At 45.4% G+C, this 20,006-nt stretch overlaps 1 pseudogene; it reads right to left on the reverse strand.

Moving 5' to 3' along the window:
• Positions 1-16,788: 16,788 nt before the first annotated feature.
• LOC132229217 (TCF3 fusion partner-like) lies at positions 16,789-17,947 on the reverse strand (annotated as a pseudogene).
• Between the last annotated feature and the right edge of the window lie 2,059 nt (positions 17,948-20,006).

The raw sequence follows: 20,006 nt of genomic DNA on the forward strand, positions 1-20,006 counted from the left end.
GTCTAATCCTCAAAACTACCCAACAAATCAAGTGGTGTTATTATTCCCATTTTACAAAGAAAATTAAAAACACTGAGATGCAAAGAAGTGACTTCCCACTTTACCCTCTAAGTTGTATCCATTTTGCATCTTCCCTAATAGGTCTCAAGGGCAGGCAGAGGTGCTATTCCCCCTTCCTCTGCCCCACCCTACCTTATCAGTTCCTGGTACGTGGTACCCACTCCAGCACATTGGGCATCATATCATGGAGGGTGCAAGAATTTCGCTGCTCATTGCATTTTTCTTGCAGCTGGCTATTCTTCTCAGCTGCTGGCTTGTTTTTGTATTTCATATAAAATATCTGAGGAGGCCCATCTGCCCTTGCAGAAGGCAGCATCATGTAGGTTCCAGAGGGAGACAGGGAAGAAAGGAAGGGAATCCTCTCTTCTCTTAATGGAATGGGGCAGCCCTCTGTGTGTCTCTCTGTGAGTTAGGTCAGCACATAACTGAGTGGCCCCAGTTCTTTAAGACTGGTTACCATTCTGATGGGTGTGAATGGGTAGAGGTGGGTAAGGAGGAAGAAAACAAAAGATTGGAGTTTATAACTCTGAGCATCACAGAATGAATACTGGAGACTGGGGGGCGGATAAAAGGACCATCAGGCAGGATCAGTACTGATTAACCTTACCAGTCATATTGCAGAGAGGTTAAAGGTTGATCTCTCCATGCCCCACTGCCTCAGTCTGTCATAGAGAGGACAGGGAGCCATGCTTCCCAATGTGGTGCCCAGACCTCCCATCCCACCTGGCAGTGGCAACTGCACTCCCCGTTCACAGAGACACCTAGACTCAAATTTGACTTTGCCATTCATAAGCCAGGTGACCTCCGGCTAGGACCTTACTGGTTGTGAGCCCCAGTTTTCATATCTGTTAACATGGACAGCATATGTGCATTGCAGGGCTGATATCAGGATTGATCATGAGCACAGGGCCGACCCCCAGGGCTCAGTTAAGCCTGGCAGCTCAGTGAAGGGAGAAGATGGAGCCCTCCTGAGCCTGCACTAGACACTGCCCTACACACATGACATGCTTTTCTGCTATGAAGGTCCCAAACCCCATGGAGCCAGACTTAGCTGGTCCCCTTGCACCTGGAACTCCCCAGCAAGCTCTCCCTCTGCACTAAGCCCATCGGAAGGGGTGCTGAAACGTGTATTATATCCTATGGAAAGCCTGTTGAATGGCTTTAAAGGGCCAGGTATTGCCCTTTTCCTGATACCCCATAATAAGAAATTATATATCCTGATGGTTCTCTGATTTGATGCCTCCTTAGTACGCATGAGCTAGAATTTTGGAGAACATGACTGTAATTTGGGGCCTGTGGTTAAGTACAACTCAGATGCCAGATGTAATTCACCACCACAGTGCACTCTTGGGCCTTCCACGTGTCCCTCTTCATTCTTGCATGAAAGTTTTCTTAGGACGTTCTATTTCCTTTCTGATCTTCCCCATCTTCTGAATTCAGGGAACGAATAATTCCAGTTTAAACGTTGCTCTAAGAAGCTTTAGTTTGATTAGTGTCTTTGAGCTCAGCTAAAAGAAGCCCTCATTCTACAAGTGAAGAAAATGGAGGTCAAAGGAATAACATGGCTACGTAGTCACAGAGGGCGGGTGGAAGGTCCAGATGAGAGAACAGGGCTAGGTGTTCTGACCTCACATGTGTTTCTAATAGTCCTGCATCCGTGTCCAGCTTCATGATTTCTCCTATATCCATATACCTGTATTACTATTATTTAGCCAATGCTTTTTCTTTAAATTGACACACCTTTCTATTTAAATAAATGTATTGCAAAGGGCAATTTTATAGTATCACCTAATGAAAAAGCAGTATCATTGACTAAAGAGCATACAAAACATAATTACTAGTATATGGACTTCTAACTAGCTATGGTTGCCTGGGCACAGAAAACCAGCTGGAAGCTTGCTCCCTTTGATTATAAAGGACAATTGGCAAGTTTCTGGGGTTCTAAAGACCAAATAGGACTGAATGAAAATGGATGCTGGACCTGATTCCAATGTTATCTGGTGCCATCTTTACATGATTGAGAAGACATTTTCCTCAAATACAGTCCGAAGGAGATTCTCACACTTGGGGACCAACACAGCCCACAAGGCTGCCACACCAGGCAGCCTTGAGTCCTGAAGGTCAGCGGACTCATCCCCTCCCTCTGCACAGCAAGGCCTTGGGGGATATTACACTAAAAGAGCTTCAGGCACGTTCTGTTTGGTCACTACATGCCAAATGAATGCCCCGCTCTCCGTCATTGTCCACAGAGCACATGTTGAATTGAAATATAAAGTTTAGTAAATTTTCTGTTCACCCCAGAAACAAACGTCAAGATAATTAAATTTTAGATAATAACGAATCAGGGACGTCGATGTCAGCAGTGGAAAAATGCTTTGATTCAAATTGCCAATATACAGATACTTCTAGTTCTTGGAAGCCACCGCCGACTGTGCCTGCCGGAAGTTAAATTCTCAGTAGTTTGCTATGACTGATGCAGGCATTAGTCATTAAAACAAAATAAAAAAAATCAAGAACTAAGTGATTTGCATCCAAACGATGACATCAGTAACACCAGGAGCTTGTTGTTTCAGGAGCAGGCCACTAGATGGAGCACTTGCAATTCAAAAATAAAAAAAATCTCAGCCCCCTGAGGTGTGAGCATTTTACCAAAGCTTCCATTGTACTTACAAACCTGCATCTACATAAGCGAGAAGGCAGAGTTTGCCCTGGAGATGGGATTCTTTTCTTTCCTCCCACACTTTGATATGCCCCTCCCTCTGTCCTCCGGCCAGGTCACTTCCCCCCACCCGCAGCGTCTCTGTACGAGTTCACCTTTTTAAACTTTGAACGTGTGATTCTTCTATTCCGAGATAACTGCGCTCCTTAAGATGCGGTTTCTTTCCTTCCCCTTCCTTGACACTAGTCCCTCCTGTGCACGAAGGTGCTGCTTCTTTACGTAGGCTGCCTGGACGCTAACCCCGTGTGTCCCGCCACAGCACCTAATGGGTAGAACATTCATTACACGAATCACACACCACCTTTATTCTTCCCCAGCATGACAACAATAAATTTTCTTTAAAGTTGTTTTTTTTTTTTTTTTTTTTTTTTAAGTCCGTATCAGTCGAGCAGTTCTTGTGCCAACCCCTTAAAAATGGCCATAATGGGGCACAGGAGCCAGTTCTCAGTGTGAGCATAGGAAGTAGGAGTGACACCTCCGGGCAACAGGGCCTAAAACAATAGATGACATTGAGCCCATTGCAGCAGGTCAGTCAGTTTATTTGTTCATCAGAGCTCAGGGCTATGCTTTCCCCTCCCAGCTGCTGAATGGCTGGGTGTGCATGTTGGTGTGGCATCAAGGGGGAAGACAGGGCAGAACTGAAATATTTACTTATTCGCTGCACAAATAGGTCAGTCCACAGAACCAAGCCACAGAAGAGCTTCTCTGTGGCTGGGGTTTCCTGGCTGCAGCCCCAGAACCTGAGAACCCAGAGCTCTAGTCCCAGGTGGCCCCTCCTAATTTGCTAAATAACCTTGGGCAAGTCACTTAACCTTCCCAAACCTCAGCCCCCCCCACCCCCCCAGGAAAGAAGAGTGCCAAGAGCTGTCTCTTCTCTGCTTCTCCGGGAAGTCGGGAAGTCGTGATGATTCACGATGAGAGAAAGGCAAGGCAGGGCCTGGAGTTCCTTTAAGAAAGGTGCCGCTTACCCTCGGATGGGAGTCATACAAATAAGTGAAGCCGCTCCAGGCCCGTCACCAGGGCTCTGTGTCCTGTGGGCTTCCACATTTTTCACGCCTCAAGGAGGGTTGGCAGGGACAAAACAACACAAAACTGCCCAAGAAGGCCTCTGTCTGACAAAATTCTCACTGGATCGTTTTTTATCTGGCCAGTCTGTGTCGAAGGATGATTTTAGACATCCCGAAAGCACGGGGACAAAACAGTTCCTCCCAACGACGCGGGTGCTCCTGCTCAGCCCGTCCTCCCAGGGAAGCCCATTTCGCCGCACAGAGAGGGCGGAACCCCTCTGACAATTAGCCTTCCAGTTTGGTGCCCTGATTATCACCGTTGGGGGCCTTTCTCTCCCTCCTACGATGAAAAATATATTCACGCTGCGGAGGCCAGAGCTGAGAGCATTGTTTGGGCAGAACCCAAAACACAAGGAAAGGATCGATTTTAACCTGCTTTCAAACATTTGATCTAATTTGATATTTCTAGTTTTCAACGGCCGTACAGCAAGTAGATGAAAATAAATGTCTTGTCACATGTCCTGCTGTGGACTATGCCGTCTGGTTTTCAAAGACTCCTGAACACGGGCGGAGAATCCCCTATTAGCTGCATCTGATGCCTAAGGATTTTCCAGCTGTCGCTGTTCAAAGGTCTGTGTTTTGGAGCCTTGAGGAATGACCAAGCGGATGATTTGCTCTACGATGCTGTCAGTGATCTATCTGCTGCTCCGTCTTCCAGCCCTGATAATGGAGAGGGCTGGGGCAGAGGGGCGAGCGGCAGGTCCTCTCCAGTATATGTGGGGCGTATGTGCCTTTCGGTGTGTATTTTCAGAGCTGGAGATCGAATTCTGATCTGTGCAGAGAAGGGAGAACAATAAATAATCATGGATTGTGCCGCTGTTAGCTTTCTTTCCTGAAATCTAATTACCGTAGTGGCCCACTGCTTTGATTAAGTCTTTCCTCCCTAAATAATTAATTTGCCTTTATGCAAGTGTATTTGCCTCTTACAAATTTTTAACGCATAACACGGAGAACCCAGGCTCAGCAAATCCACTTCCAAGCACATAAATAACTTGCCTTGGAATAATTAACAATTAACCTTGGCAAAGGAGGGCTAAGCATTAGTATACTATATTAATTCAAAGCAGATATTAGCTGTTTGGTATGAGAAAACCTTATAAACACATATATATTTACAAACCTACAGGGTTAATAAACTTAGTTATCTGGAACATGTTAACTGGTTCAAAGGAATAGCTTCAATGTAAATACTTAACCAATTTGTTTTGATCTGTTTCATAAGCATTTATGCCAACCAGACATGAAAAAAAAAAAAAGAAGAAGAAGAAGGTCTTGGAATCAAGAACCGGGATCGAGAGTCTAAGTGGCTGATCAGGGTTCCTCGCCTCATCTGTAGCAAAAACTCAACACACATGGGCAGCTGACAGTGGGTGGGTAGCATCTTCTTCATATGTCTAGAATTTGGCTGCGAATTACTCATGAGCACAATCCCACCCACTGTGTCGCTGGCTGGGCTTTTGTAAGGGAACAGACTCGTGGCAATCTTTGGTTTCCTAACATTTGTCTCTCTCTGTCACCATTCTCACTGGGGAGCAGAATCTTCAGTGCTGTGCACCCCCTCCTGACCGTACACGTGAGGAGATTTCGGAAGCCCAGAACTTTCCGTCCTCAGCATCATTCCCATCCCTTGGACTTTTCCATATTTGACTGTCCCCTCATTCATTTGGAACCCGGTCAAGGAGCCTGGGATGGAGTGGGACAGAGGAAGAGGGTCCTCCCACCAATGGGATTGCAGAGTGTCCTTCTATCCTTGGGGGCCCCAAGCCCTCAGCCGAGACTGGCAAACTCCAGGGTCTTCACGTGATCGTCCTAAAACTGAATCCTTCACACTAACTCTTTCTGGTCAGGAGCTTGACTTCAGCATGATCTGATACCGTCCCTAATCCTCATCAGTTTTCTGATATTTGGGGGTTCAGCATTGGCATCATCTTGCTACCCAGCTCAGGTATGAGGGTACAGTACCTGAAAGGCTATATCTGGGGGAGGTATTCCAAGCCATATATTCAAGGAAGAGAAGTTTCATACCACAGCTGAGGCAGCTGATCAAGCCCAGCCCCTCCCAGCCAGGTACCAACCACCTAGTGCTGGGTATACCTGCATTGGTGTTTGGGATGTCTAGTCCTGTCTGCAGACACTCATTCTTCCTGCACACCCCAAGTCAGGTGATGCCTCCGTGAGGGTCACATTTTTTGTGGGGTGGATTTGGTCCAATTATTTTTTTCTCCTTTTGTTTGTCATTGTTGATGTCATCCTTATGAAATCCTAGAAGAGTGTGCACCAGGCAGAATCACCAAGCTTGTGCCCACATAGATTTTTTTTCTGTAGAACTTTCTTTCAGTCCTGAATTCAATCCCTAAAGATGCAAGTAGGAGTATCAGGGTAATGACGACACAAAGGAACTTTTTTGCATTGGTCATATTTCCTGCTCAAAGATTTTTTGACAGTCAGCTTTCAGGAAACCGTTGTCTTAGAATTCTTGGTAAACTCGCCAGTGTCTTAAATTGAGTTTTGTTGGTTTATATCCAAAGAAGGGCAAGGAAAGGGGCCGAACGAATTTCCCCTGGGTAAGGTATCCTGAAGCGGTATTCCCAGCAAGAGAAAAGGACAAGTGGCTCGAGCCAGGAATCATCAGCATTGATAAGTAGTATTGATCGTGTGTCTACCTGGTGCTGGACAGCTAAGGAACAGGGGTGACGATTAGAATGCAAAGGGACAAGGTAGTTTGGAAACTTTATAAATGGTTGTGCTAAACAAAGGTTGCTCAGGAGCCTAGATATAAAGTAACAAAAGGGGGAAGGGCATAGTGGGTTCTGCCAGGCCTATAGTTTTAAGGTATCCTTTGAATAACTAGACTGATACAGGAAAGAATGAGTTGGAGGGTGTGGAATAAGAGTGTATTAGCTGCTGGTTTGTCTGATGAAAGAGCACTTATTTTGTTGTTTATTGGCTTTTTTTGTTTGTTTGTTTTTGCCAGATTGCACATTTTAAATTTCCTTTTTAAAAAAATCTTTAAATAGTCCTGGGGGAAACACTTATAAGGCAGATGAGATATTTATAAACTTTTGTATATTTCATTAAAATAAATACTACAGAAGAGGTTGTAGACCAGATAGTTTGTAATTAGCTAAACAACTCCCCACCCCCTTCCCTCTGCTGTGATTACAGTGAGGCCATTCACCTTAATTCTCTATCAGTGAATTGTGGATGCTATAGTTTACCAACTAGTGAATTGGCATTCAAGAGAAATTTGAGCATTTCTAGAACTCCACGTTATGTTATAATAAGATTTATTGCTCTGTACATCCTGTGCAGTGATAGAAAGTTACTGCTCTGTATCATCATTATTCTGAAATCTTGAGGTCTTTGGAATAATTCAACACTTTGACAATGAAGGATTTAGCCAAAGATTCGGGCATATTGCTCTGTTCTGATTCTGGGTGAGGTTTTGAATTAATTCAATTGAAATTTTAAGGAAAGGTCCCTATATTTTTCCAATCTCAAGTGTGATTAGTAAATATTTATACTTCTGCTATGTTTCTTAACCCTTTCTGAACATTTAAAAACATGCTTTTTTCTATGATTTCTTTTTAATTAGGTTTTTGTGACTATCCTTAAAGCACCATTGGTCTCATTGACTAACTGCCATTCAATATTTACCAGTAAGTAGACAGACATGAAAGACCGGATTTGTTCCCATGACAGAGATGGTCACTGTGATAAATATTTGTAGCACATTGTTTTTTCAAGTTGAAGGCAATTTCACTTCCATTAGAAGGAATAGCCGAGTCTCAAATATCTCTTTATATCTTAGCGTAGCTTTCCCATTACAGGCTTAAATAAGATGAAAAACTACTTTGGAAATTCATAAATTTCCAGTCAAATAATAGTTTTATGCCTGTGGTTCAGAAACACAACCTGATGGTTATGCTGATTACTGAAGAGGTTAAAGAAGCACTTTTTAAAAGCATCGCATTAGCAGGGGCTGGGAAGTAGCATTTATTGAACACCTACTATAAGCCAGGCATGATGTTAAATGCTTCCCTGAACTGTCCAGTGAAATATTAACTAAAAGTTCATGGCATGGTGTAGTGGGTTCAATTGTGTGTCCCAAAAATGATATGTTCATGTCCTAACCCCTAATATGACCTTATTTGGGTACAGGGTCTTTGCAGATGTAATCAAGTTAAGATGAGGCCATACTGGAATAGGGCAGGGCCCAATCCAATGACTGATGTCCTTATAAGAAAAAAGAGAGGGTGTTGGGATATAGAGACACGGTGGGTACACACATGGAGGAAGTTCCTGTGATGTCACAGGCAGAGATTGCAGTGCTGCATCTACAAGCCAAGAAATGCCAAAGGTTAGCAGCAACCACCAAAAGCCAGGAGAGAGGCCTGGAACCATTTACTTCAGAGCCTTGAGGAGGATAAAACCTTGCTGTCACCTTGATTTGGACTTCTGGCTTCCTGAACTGTGAGAGAATAGATCTCTATTGTTTCTGGTGTTCAATAAATATATCAACAAGCTATATATTTCAGGTCCATAAGCTCTCCCAGTTTGTGGTACTTTGTTACAGCAGCCCTAGGAAAAGAATGCATGTGGAAACTATGATATTACCTCTATTTCATACAAGAAACATGCCCACAATCATTTAGTTAATAAGTTAGATGGGTGCTGCCTTCAAACCCAGGCCTGATGCCGGGGCCTCTGTGCTACTCTCATACCTACAGGATCATTGTACACATGACTTTGCAAAATTGATTTCTTTTCCTGTTAGTCCAAACTCTATGGGTATAAATTTTATGGCCGTATGTCCATAGGGGAGACTATGCTGAACACACTGAGCAGTTTTCAGTGCTTGAAATAATAAAGACCCCATAGACTGTAGGCAATTCCTGGCATATCATAGCGTGTCCCTGATGTTAGCAAAGTGATGTGAAATTATGCATGAATCAATTAAATATTTGAAACATGCCAACTAGACTAAGTGAATTTTCCATCTTTGATGAGGCCTAAAAGATGTTTGTTACCATCACTAAACCATCTATACCCATTCACTCTTGGGACAAATAGCAGATCCAGGGAAAATTACTCTTTATATATCTCATAATATGCTACTTAGACCAGACAGAGGGGCTGTGAGGGAAGCCTGGGTCTGGGGTGCCAGAGGGAAGCTGGTGTCAGCAGCTGGGGGAAGAAAGGCCTATTCTTGCATGAATTTCATGCATAGGGCCTCTAGTGTATATACAGTATATTGATTTCAGAGAGGAAAGGAGAGGGAGAGAGAGATAGAAACATCAATGATGAGAGAGAATCATTGATCAGCTGCCTCCTGCACACCTCCTACTGGGGATTGAGCCTGCAACCCGGGCATATGCCCTTGACCAGAATCAAACCTGGGACTCTTCAGTCTGTAGGCCAACGCTCTATCCACTGAGCCAAATCGGCTAGGGCAGGAAAACTACTCTTATTTCAGATGTCAGATATTGTGTTTTCAGTGTATACTGCTGCTCCCAAAAGATTGAATTCTTGTTTCCTAAGGCATATCTAAAAGACTTAATATTCAATTAAGGCTTTGGTAACTTATACATGATGTTAGTTTATTTGAGAACAGCTATACATAAAATAAACTGAATGTGGTCCTTTCAGTGTTATCCTTAACTTTTCCAAGTTCACATAAATGGAGAATATTTGAGCTTGACGAGTTCCAGGAAGTGCTGACACAGGCACTTTTTCCTCTGAATGGCTGGACCATGGTACAAGGAACCCAAACCTGGAGTCATGAGTGAAGCATAAGACCTAAGAGCTGATGGAGAAGAAAGAGAAGGGCCTGGCACAAGGGGACTCATGGGGTGTGATTTCACTCCAAGTAGGCAGGGGACAAGGCCTTCTGATGGCACCAGTGGCACACGTGTATATTCACCACAAACAAGAGCACCTTCGGGTACCTGCGCATATCTAAGTGTAGCTGTGTATACCTGGTCAAACACCAAACCAGCTTCCACATTTTATGTATTATGAAATTATATTGTTTCCAACTTTTCACTATTATAAACAATGCTGCCACATATATTCTTGTACCCATCTCTTCATGCACATCTGTGAGAACTTCTCTAGGATACAACTTAGGAGTAGAATTGATGGGTGGTCTGCTACACATATGTTCTGTTTCATTTTTCCTGTTGTATCAGAATTGTGGGCAAGGCCTAAAGCTGAGGACAAAAGATGTTAAGCACCCCACATTCCATGCAACCACCATGATGTCATAGGAGTTGTGACCAGCTACCTCCCAGGAAGGCATATTGAGAGGCACCAAGGCTAAAAATAGGTCTTTTCTCTCACTGCTCCCACCCAGGATCCACCTAAGGAAAGAAGAGGCAGAGAGGAGGGGATCTTAGAGAGAATACCAAGTTCATAAGTAAAGGACATTCTCTCTTTTCACTCTTCCACAATACTGAAAGCCAAGGAAAGAAGACCAAAGATGGTCAGTGTTAAAGGTTTCCTGAGCATCTAGCAGGATCACTCTCCCTCCCTCCCATACATAAACTCAGTTTGGGGGCCCTCTGTTTTGGAAACTGGGTAAGGGTTTGGTCTTTCAGAGCACCCCATACTGCCAGGGTGTAGAGAAAGAGGCAGGACTGAGGAAGAGGCTGCGGGCAGCCCTACCATTTGGCATGACGAATACACCATGATGGGCTACGTGATTTGAGGGAACACCATAGAGGGCGGCTGTACTTGAGCCATCTTTGTGGTACTCCCATGACCTCTCAGTAGAGGTCATGCTCTGTGGAGACACTGAGGCAGGTTAGAAGTTCAGAGAACACCTCTCTTCCTTACCCAACATGTGGAGGAACTTTGCCAATTTCGTTCTCCTCTTCCCACCTCTTAAGTTAGAGCAGTGGTTCTCAACCTTCCTAATGCCGCGACCCTTTAATACAGCTCCTCATGTTGTGGTGACCCCCAACCATAAAATTATTTTCGTTGCTACTTCATAACTGTAATTTTGCTACTGTTATGAATCGTCATGTAAATATCTGATATGCAGGATGTATTTTCATGGTTACAAATTGAACATAATTAAAGCATAGTGATTAATCACAAAAACAATATGTAATTATATATGTGTTTTCCGATGGTCTTAGGCGACCCCTGTGAAAGGGTCGTTTGACCCCCAAAGCAGTTGCAGCCCACAGGTTGAGAACCACTGAGTTAGAGGAAGAAGACCAGAGAGGGGAAGGTGTGACCCCCATCTTCCTAACAATAGCTTCTTCTGAGAGAGGGGGCGGGGAAAAGAACTCTGCATAAGATAAGAAATTGAAGACTTGAAACAAGCAGGTCTGAGTTTTAAACACATCACAGAGACTCTCCCAATAAGTAAAAGTAGCCCCAAACTGGAGAAACTGGCCAAAGGCTATCAGGGAAGCCTGTTCTTCAGCTGACCAGGAGGCTCAGCCTGGTAGAGTGGGGCATTTGTCAGAGAGAATAAAATCTTGTCATGTTTATAACCCAATGAGACTAGACTGCTCAATAAACTAGTGAAACTCGATACATTAGTGGTCATAATGAGGACGGCCAAGGTGCTCCCTCCCCAAGTGGGGAACTAATTCATATTCCCCCCCAACAGGGAATAAGAGCTCCGTTGCCAATCTGAAGGGTGTGCTGTGATAGCTATGTTGTTTCTAGTTGTTTATGTCTTCCTTTCACTCCTAAAAATCTTCAATTTTGAGCAAAAAAAAAAAGTAAATCACTAATTTTGACCAAAAGCCAAGAGAATTGTCAAAAGAGTCATCTCTATGTAAATGGGTCCATGTTCATGTTCACAAAGAGAAATCAGCTAGCCCCCGAATATTAATGATGAAGTTGCCAAGAAAACTTAGTTTGCTCTTTTCCAGGCATCAGAACCCTGGCTTCCCCTGGGCCCCTAAAAGCCCTCCCTCCCTTCCTGCCTGCCTCCCTCCTCTCAGTGTGGTCAGGGGCATCTGTGATATGAGCCTGGGGCCTGGGAGGCCCAAGGGTCAGCAAATCAGACCAAGCTCTACCTCTGGCCTTTTGTTCAGAACCTTCTTACTCAGGTCTCCTGCTCTCAATTTTCCATCCCTTTGCCTCACCCCCTTCTGAGTGTCAGGCCAGCGCTTAGCTTCTTTAGATGGACAGCTCAGCCTGGTTTTCACCTTCAGATTTGCCTCCATGGGGATGGCTCAGAGATGCAGCCCAGGAGGCAGGGCCTGCGTCCAGGCCTTCCCTTCCGTCCCCAAACCCCACAGTCCAGCCTCCTGGGATCCTGTGTCTGGCAATAGGGGACGGGGTGGGGGGAAGATGCCCGAGTCCACCAGAAGGGAGTTTGAACACACTCTGTGCGCAACCCCCCTGCGGTTTATTATTAATTTAAAGGGATAGACTTGCAGGCTAATTGTTCTCCTGCCGCCTTTGGCTGACAGAGTGTATAAAAGGAATGGCCCTTGAAGGTAAAGGAGCTTTACAGTTGGATTTAAGGAATAATGCATCTCTCACAGACCTGCAGGAGCTGCAGTTTGATGGAAATTACCTTCAAACCTTGTGTTGTGAACTGCAGTTTACTGGAGAGAAAAAAAATCCCGTAAGATATAGAAATAGTACCTGAGACAAGCTGGCAGGGTGCTTGAGCTCGTTATGATGCGTACAGAATTCCGTGACAGTGACGGATAACACCGGGAACATCTGAGCGGGGCCTTTTGTTTATCTTCACTTGCCTTTGCATTTATGTCATGTCTTTCACTTGCGGATGATATTTCGCCGTGGAAAGTTGAAATAATTTTTAACTCAAGAAAGAGGTTTTCTGTTCTGTTTTTGTGTTTTTTTTTTCATGAACTTGTTTCTCGTGTTCCCCTCCCCCACTCCTCCTTTCGTCCTCCACCACTCCTCCCTTCATCCTCCCCCCCCCCCCCCCAGTTGCCTCCCTTCCTTCCAGCTGGGGGATGTGAGTCCTGGGGACCAGATGCAAAATGATGAAGCCAGTGCAGTTCCCCAAATTAAACTTGTTATCGATTAGCACTCCCTAAATCAAACAGAATTGCTGATCACTATTGCAGGGCAATGTTTGGGATCCGGTTGCTGGTAGAGTGTTTGAGCCTGGGCAGGCGGGGGGGGGGGGGGGGGGGGCTTTGAGGTGTCCCCCCCTCCTAATCACTGCTGTTGCCTGCAAGAAAGAAGAATAGCAACTTTCATCGCCAATTCCTGTTTCTTAAGCGCCGACTGGGTGTGTGGCAACATGCAGTCACAGAGGGGATTTTGACAATTAGCAGGGGCTGCTGTCTTTGCTCTCCTGAGCTGTGATAATTAATGCCTTAGGACATTTTTATGGGTTGGTATGTGCCTGGCACATGACACACAGTACTGAGAGTGTCAATTACACATGACCCTTTTAAAAGGAAGGGGGGTACAACAAAGAGGCCATTTTGTCCATTGGTTTGTAGATACTCCAGCAGGTGATTTGAAATATTAGTGAAATAAAATTAGAGGAGAGGGTCTGTTTGCAAATCAGCCACTACCCAGTCATCTGTCCAAAGGCATGAGGACCAACCTCCCTCTTGGGTCACCTCCCTCCAGTTTCTGCTCTTGCTGGTGTATTGACATAAGTCAGTGATCTCCACATGTACACACATGTATCTTATCATCTTCTCATTCCACCGGAGGAGCTTCAAGTTAAAGAAAAATTTAAATAGACTTCACTGTTTAGAGCAGTTTTAGGTTTACAGCAAAATCAAGTGGAAGGTACAGACATTTCCCATATGCCCCTGTCCCCACATGTGCACAATCTCCCCTAATAATGGCATCCTGCACACGAGTGGTAAGTTTATTACAAAGGATGAACCCTCATTGACACATCACAATCACCCATCCAAAGCCCATAGTTCATAGCAGGTTTCATGCTTGGTGGTGTACATATTATGGGTTTGGACAATTGTATAATGACATGTATCCATCATTATGATATCATATAGAATATTTTCATTGCCCTAAAAATTGTGCTCCACTTATTTATCTCCTCTCACCACCTCCCCCCCCCACCACCCTCATCACCAATCCCTGGCAACCACAGACCTTTTTACTGTCTCCATAGTTTTTACCTTTTCCAGAATGTCATATAGTTGAACCATGAAGTATGCGGTTTTTTCAAATTGGCTTCTTTCACTTAGTTGTATACATTTGAGTTTCCTTTATGTCTTTTTGTGGCTTGATAGCTCATTTCTTTTTAGTGCTGAATAATATTCCATCGTCTGGATGTACCACAGTTTATCTACTCATCTACTGAAGGACATCTTAATTGTTTTCAGGTTTTGACAATTATGAATAAAGTTTCTATAAACATGTGTACATGTTTTTGTGTGGACTTAAGTTTTCAGCTCCTTTGGGTAAATACTAAGACTCATGATAGCTGGATTAAATGGTAAAAGTATGCTTACCATATATGGTAAGAGTTTGTAAGAAACTGACAGTCTTCCAAAGTGGACACACTATTGTGCATTCCCACCAGCAATGAATGATAGTTCTTGTTGCCCCACATGCTTATCAGTATTTGCTGTTGTCAGTGTTTTGGATTTTGGCCATTTTAATGGTTGTCTAGTGGTTTCTAATTGTTGTCTTATTTTGTAATTTCCTTATGACACATCATGTTGGGCATCTATTCATGTGATTATTTGTCATCTGTATCTCTTCTTTGGCAAGATGTCTGTTGAAGCCTTTTTGCCATTTTTATCAGTAATGTTCGTTTTCTGATTTTAAAATTTAAGAGTTATTTGTGTGTTTTAGAGAAAAGTCCTTTATCAGCTATGTTTTTTGTAAGCCTTTTCTCCCGGTCTGTGGTTTGTCTTCTCATTCTTTTGACAGAGTCTTTTAAAAGACAGAGGAAAAGGTTTTAATTTTAATGAAGTCCAGATTATCAATATTTTCTTTCATGGATCATGCCTTTGATGTTGTATCTAAAAAGTTATCTCCATACCTAAGGTCGTCTAGGTTTTGTCTTATATTAACTTCTAGAAGTTTTATTGTTTTATAATTTACATTTAGGTCTACGATCCATTTTGAGTTAGTTTTTATGAAGGTTATACGTCTCAATTCATTTTTTAAATGTGGATATCCAGTTGTTTCAAAACTATTTGTTGAAAAGACAACCCCTGCACCATTATGTTGCCTTTGATCCTTTGTCTATATATGGGCTCTATATTGTGTTCTATTGATGTATTTTTTTTCAATCTCACTCTATCTTGATTATTGTAGCTTTATAGTAATTCTTGAAATCAATATCATCAATCCATGGACTGTGTGTTGGAAATTCTGGGTCTTTTGCATCTCCATATAAACTTTAGAATGAGTTTGTGGACGTCTACAAACTTAGATGTTACATTGGATCTGAGCATCAGTTAGGAAGCACTGACATCTTGACAGTATTAAGTATTACTATCAATGATCGTGGAATATCTATTTATTTAGTTCTTTGATTTTTTTCAAAATAAGAATTTGTAGTTTTCCTCACATAGTTCTTGTACATATTTTTAAATATTTATATCTAAGTATTTTATATTTTGGGGTGCAAATATAAATTGTATTGTGTTTAAATGTCAAATTCACTTGTTTATTAACTGGTATGGGGCAACTTTTATTTTAAGATAATTTCAAATTGAAAGAAAAGTTACTAGAGTAATATAAAGAAATCCTATATACCCTTTTCATATCTTCACCAATTATTAACATTTTGCCCTGTTTTATTATTCTCCTCCCTTTACACATACATATACACACTCATGCACACATACACACACATAGATTTGTTTCTCTTAACTATTTGAGGGTAAGTTGTATACTCCAAACCCCCTTGTAGGTAAGCACTCCAATGTGTATTACATAAAAAGAAAAATATTCTTTTATATAATCATAGCATGATTATTAAACTCAGGATATTTAACATTGATAAAATACTATTATATAAACTTAGCCCATATTCAAATTTTATTAATTGTTCCAATAATGCACTTTATAGTACTTCTCCAGCCCAAGATCTAATCATAAATCATTCAATACATTTAGTTTTCATGTCTCTTTAGTCTCCCTTAATCTAAAACAGTCTAGTTTTTTAATGTTTTGTCTTTTTTGGCATTGGCATTTTTGAAGACTAAAGGTCATTTGTTTTGTATATTATGCCTCAATTTAGGTTTGCCTGATGTTTCTTCATCACTAGATTCAGGTTATACATTTTGGGCAGGAATTCTACATGAGCAGAATTATGCCCAAGTGAGGGCATCATATCAGAAGGCATCTGATGCCAGTTTGTCATGTTTTTACAATGAATCTAAGGCAAGTTTTCAAAAGTTTGCACACTCATCTTTTTTTTTTTTTTTTTTTTTAAGGCTGTCAGTATAGCTGGCTAGTGGGCAGTGTTAAAGACCTTGAGTCCCAGCTCTAAGGATTAAAGAGCAATTAGCAATATGTGATGTTGGATCTGACACTTGAGATTGACCCAAAATGCCAAAAAGTGATCTTTGCTCCGAACAAGAGCATAAATCCAATAGCTCACAAATCAGCATTGAGCATGACTAATGGTCCTAAACACGAGTAATGCCTGAGCAGAGAACACATGCTGTCACTTTTCCCCTCTCTCTCTGCATCCACATGCATTGAGCATTATTGTTATTGTTACTAGAGGTCCGGTGCACAAAAATTTGTGCACTCGGGTGGGTCCCTCAGCCTGACCTGTGCCCTCTCGCAATCTGGGGCCCCTTGGGGGCCCCTTCCCCTGGCTGCTGGCACCACTTTTCCTCCGGCGCCCGGAACCCAGGCCTTCGCTCTTTGCCGGGAGGGGCCTGTGCGGTGGGCGAGGGGCTTAGCTCTTTTAAAAATACTTCTGAATGTTTGGTAAATAACCCTGTAGGAATCTACTTTCTGAAACATGCTGGTTGTTAAGGGCTGATTTGGGTAATCAACAAAATGTATGTTAAAATCCTAATCCCCCGAACCTCAGAATGTATCTGTATGTGGAGATAAGATCTTTAAAGAGGGGATTACATTAAATTGAGGCAGTTCCAGTGTGACTCTTAGCCCATCTCACTGAAGTCCTTATAAGAAGAGGAATGTTGGGGTCCAGCCCCAGCAGGTCCAGAGGTTCCCAAAGGTGTGGACGGAGTTAGCGAAGAAGGAATGACACAGAGGCAGCATTCAGGTGATCATCGTAGCCAGGTTCTCTTTTTATTGTCCTGTTACATCTATATTTATACTATTTGATCCTGTAAGCATGCCTCTATAAGCTTTTTTTTTTTTTTTTGCCGAGGAGAGCATGGGGTCCATTTATTGGAGGGTCAGTCAAAGGGGGAGCTGGCTAGGGTGGGGTAGGGCAGCAGCTTGTCTGGCTCCCGAGAAACCCAACTTGAGTCCAGAGCCTCGACCACTTTGAAGCCAAAGTCTTCCTCCACCTTTATCTGCATGGGGGCCAGATCCGGAGTCAGCGGGACTCCCGCCCGGCACCCTTTCCGTGGCACTCGCCGCCTCTTCCAACCACTGGGCCCCTCACCAGGGGCCGGGCTACTGGCTTCTGCAGGCGCTAGTGTCCTCCTGGGCGGGGACAGCCCCTCTTTCTCTGGAGGCTTGTTCTCAGCATTGCCTGGGGTGGGGCGTCTGTGCCCTGGCTGCCCTCACCCTCCAATAAGATGGTGAACTGGCTGGCCCAGTAGTCGTTGCCATAGGAGTCCAGCACCCTCATGAGGAACCTCCGCTCCTGCTGGTGTCTCCGTGTTATCCTTTATATCTGATGGAGCCTGTTCAGGACCCGCTAGATCTCCCTGCAGCGCCGACCCAGCACCTGGTACTTCCTGCGATTGAGTTCCCCTTGGCACCGCGGCCACTGGCCTTGGGCTGCCTCCTCCTCTTCTTGGGCTGCCTCCTCCTCTTCCTCTCGCTCCTGGAGGCTTGAGCTGCCCAGACCCCCAGACATGAACTCCACTTTTGTCTCAAGCTCACTCTCCAGGATGCGACCACCGAACAGCGGAGGCAGCGCCAACTCCCAGCCGGGAGGTGCTGAGAACTCCTCAAAGCCCACAGCTGCCATGGACTCCTCTCTCTGCTCCAGCTCCATTTCTCCCTGCCTCCCAGCAGAACTTCCAACCTTGCAAGCCTCTGAAAGTGCAAAATGACTCGCTGGATCTGATTTCATGGCCAGGCACACAGGCCCCAGCCGCTAAGCCTCCTGGGAGTTGTAGTTCTCTATTTCCTGCTGGCTTTCCTTGCCCCACCCCCACCCGGAGTCCCCGCTGAAAGGCCCTGCTTGCTGGTCTAAGGCCGCTGGCCAGGCATCTGAGTCACCTCCATCTTTATTCCTGTCCCGACACCGCACAGTCTGACCATGGAGACTCTCCGCTTGGGAGGCCCCTGGGTCTCCTTCTGGGGCTGGGGATGTGCCACTGCCCGGGCACCGGATAGCGTGCCCCAGCAGCAACACAGCCCCAGCCCCTGGGTCTCCTTCTGGGGCCTGGCTGCATTGTCCCCAGGACCAGATAGCGTGCCCCAGCGGGCGGCGACACAGCCTTGGCCCCTGGCTGTGCCGCCGCCCAGGCACCCGATCGCATTCCCCAGCCCATGGGTCTCCTTCTGGGGCTGGGGATGTGCCACTGCCCGGGCACCAGATCGTGTTCCCAGGTCCATGGGTCTCCTTTCTGGGGCCTGGCTGCGTCCCCAGGCAGGGGTGCAGCCTGGCCTCTGGCCCCGACTCTGGGTGTTCTCTGATCACTGGTGATCCGTGATCTGAGAAGCCGGCGGGGCAGTAATTCTCCGATTACTGGCCCAGGGACGGCAAAGGTGGCCCAGCTTCTCCGATCACAATGGTGGCCCAGTTCTCCGGCTCTTGGCTGCCACCTGGGTTCTGACACCGGCAGGCGGCTTCTTCCGTCCTTCCCTTTTCGCCTCCCATCATTGTGCCTACATATGCAAATTAACCGCCATCTTTGTTGGCAGTTAACCGCCATTTTGGCTGATGATTAATTTGCATATCTTGCTAATTAGCCAATGGGAAGAGTAGCGGATGTACAGCTAATTACCATGTTTCTCTTTTATTAGATAGGACTAGAGGCCCAGGGCACAAAAATTTGTGCACTCGGGGGGGAGGGGGGGATCCCTCAGCCCGGCCTGTGCCCTCTCGCAGTCTGGGACCCCTCAGGAGATAACGACCTGCTGGCTTAGGCCTGCTCCCGGGTGGCAGAGGGCAGGCCCAATCCCTAGGTGCAGCCCCTGGTCAGGCTCAGAGCAGGGCCGATTGGGGAGTTGGGGCGCCACCCCCTGTCATGCACAGAGCAGGGTGGATTGGGAGGTTGAGATGCCACCCTCAGTCACACTGAGGGTAGGGCCGATTGGGGGGTTGGGGCACCGCCCCCTGTCACACTCAAGGCAGGGTCGATGGGGAGGTTGCGGCGCCACCCCCTGTCACGCACAGAGCAGGGCCCATCACGGGGGTTGGGGCTCCTTACCAGTCACGCACAGGGCCGATCAGGGGGTTTGGGAGCTCCCCCCTGTCACGCACAGAGCAGGACCCATCAGGGGGTTGGGGAGCTCCCCCCTGTCACGCACAGAGCAGGGTCGATAGGGGATTGGGGAGCTCCCCCCTGTCACGCACAGAGCAGGACCCATCAGGGGGTTGGGGAGCTCCCCCCTGTCACGCACAGAGCAGGGTCGATAGGGGATTGGGGAGCTCCCCCCATCACTCACAGAGTAGGGCCGATAGGGGAGTTGGGGCACTGCCCCCTGTCACACACAGAGCAGGGCAGATCAGGGGGTTGGGGCACCGCCACTGTCACACTCAGGGCAGGGTCAATGGGGAGGTTATGGCTCTACCCCATCACACACAGAGCAGGGTCCATGGGGGTGGGGGGTTGGGGTGCAGCCCTCTAGCACCCACAGAGCAGGGCCGATCAGGTGGTTGCACTCCTCTGTCACTGAAGCAAGCAAGCCTCATGTTCAGTTTAAGCTGCCTGGCTGCCGGCCGCCATCTTGGCTGGCAGTTAATTTGCATATCGCCCTGATTAGCCAATGGGAAGGGTAGTGGTCGTACGCTAATTACCATGTTTCTCTTTTATTAGTTAGGATTATTATTATTATTAAACCTGGGCTTCAGCTTCTTCATCTTTAAATATCTTTGTAAAAAT

This window comes from Myotis daubentonii, chromosome 3, assembly GCF_963259705.1.
Source record: "Myotis daubentonii chromosome 3, mMyoDau2.1, whole genome shotgun sequence".
Lineage (NCBI taxonomy): Eukaryota > Metazoa > Chordata > Mammalia > Chiroptera > Vespertilionidae > Myotis > Myotis daubentonii.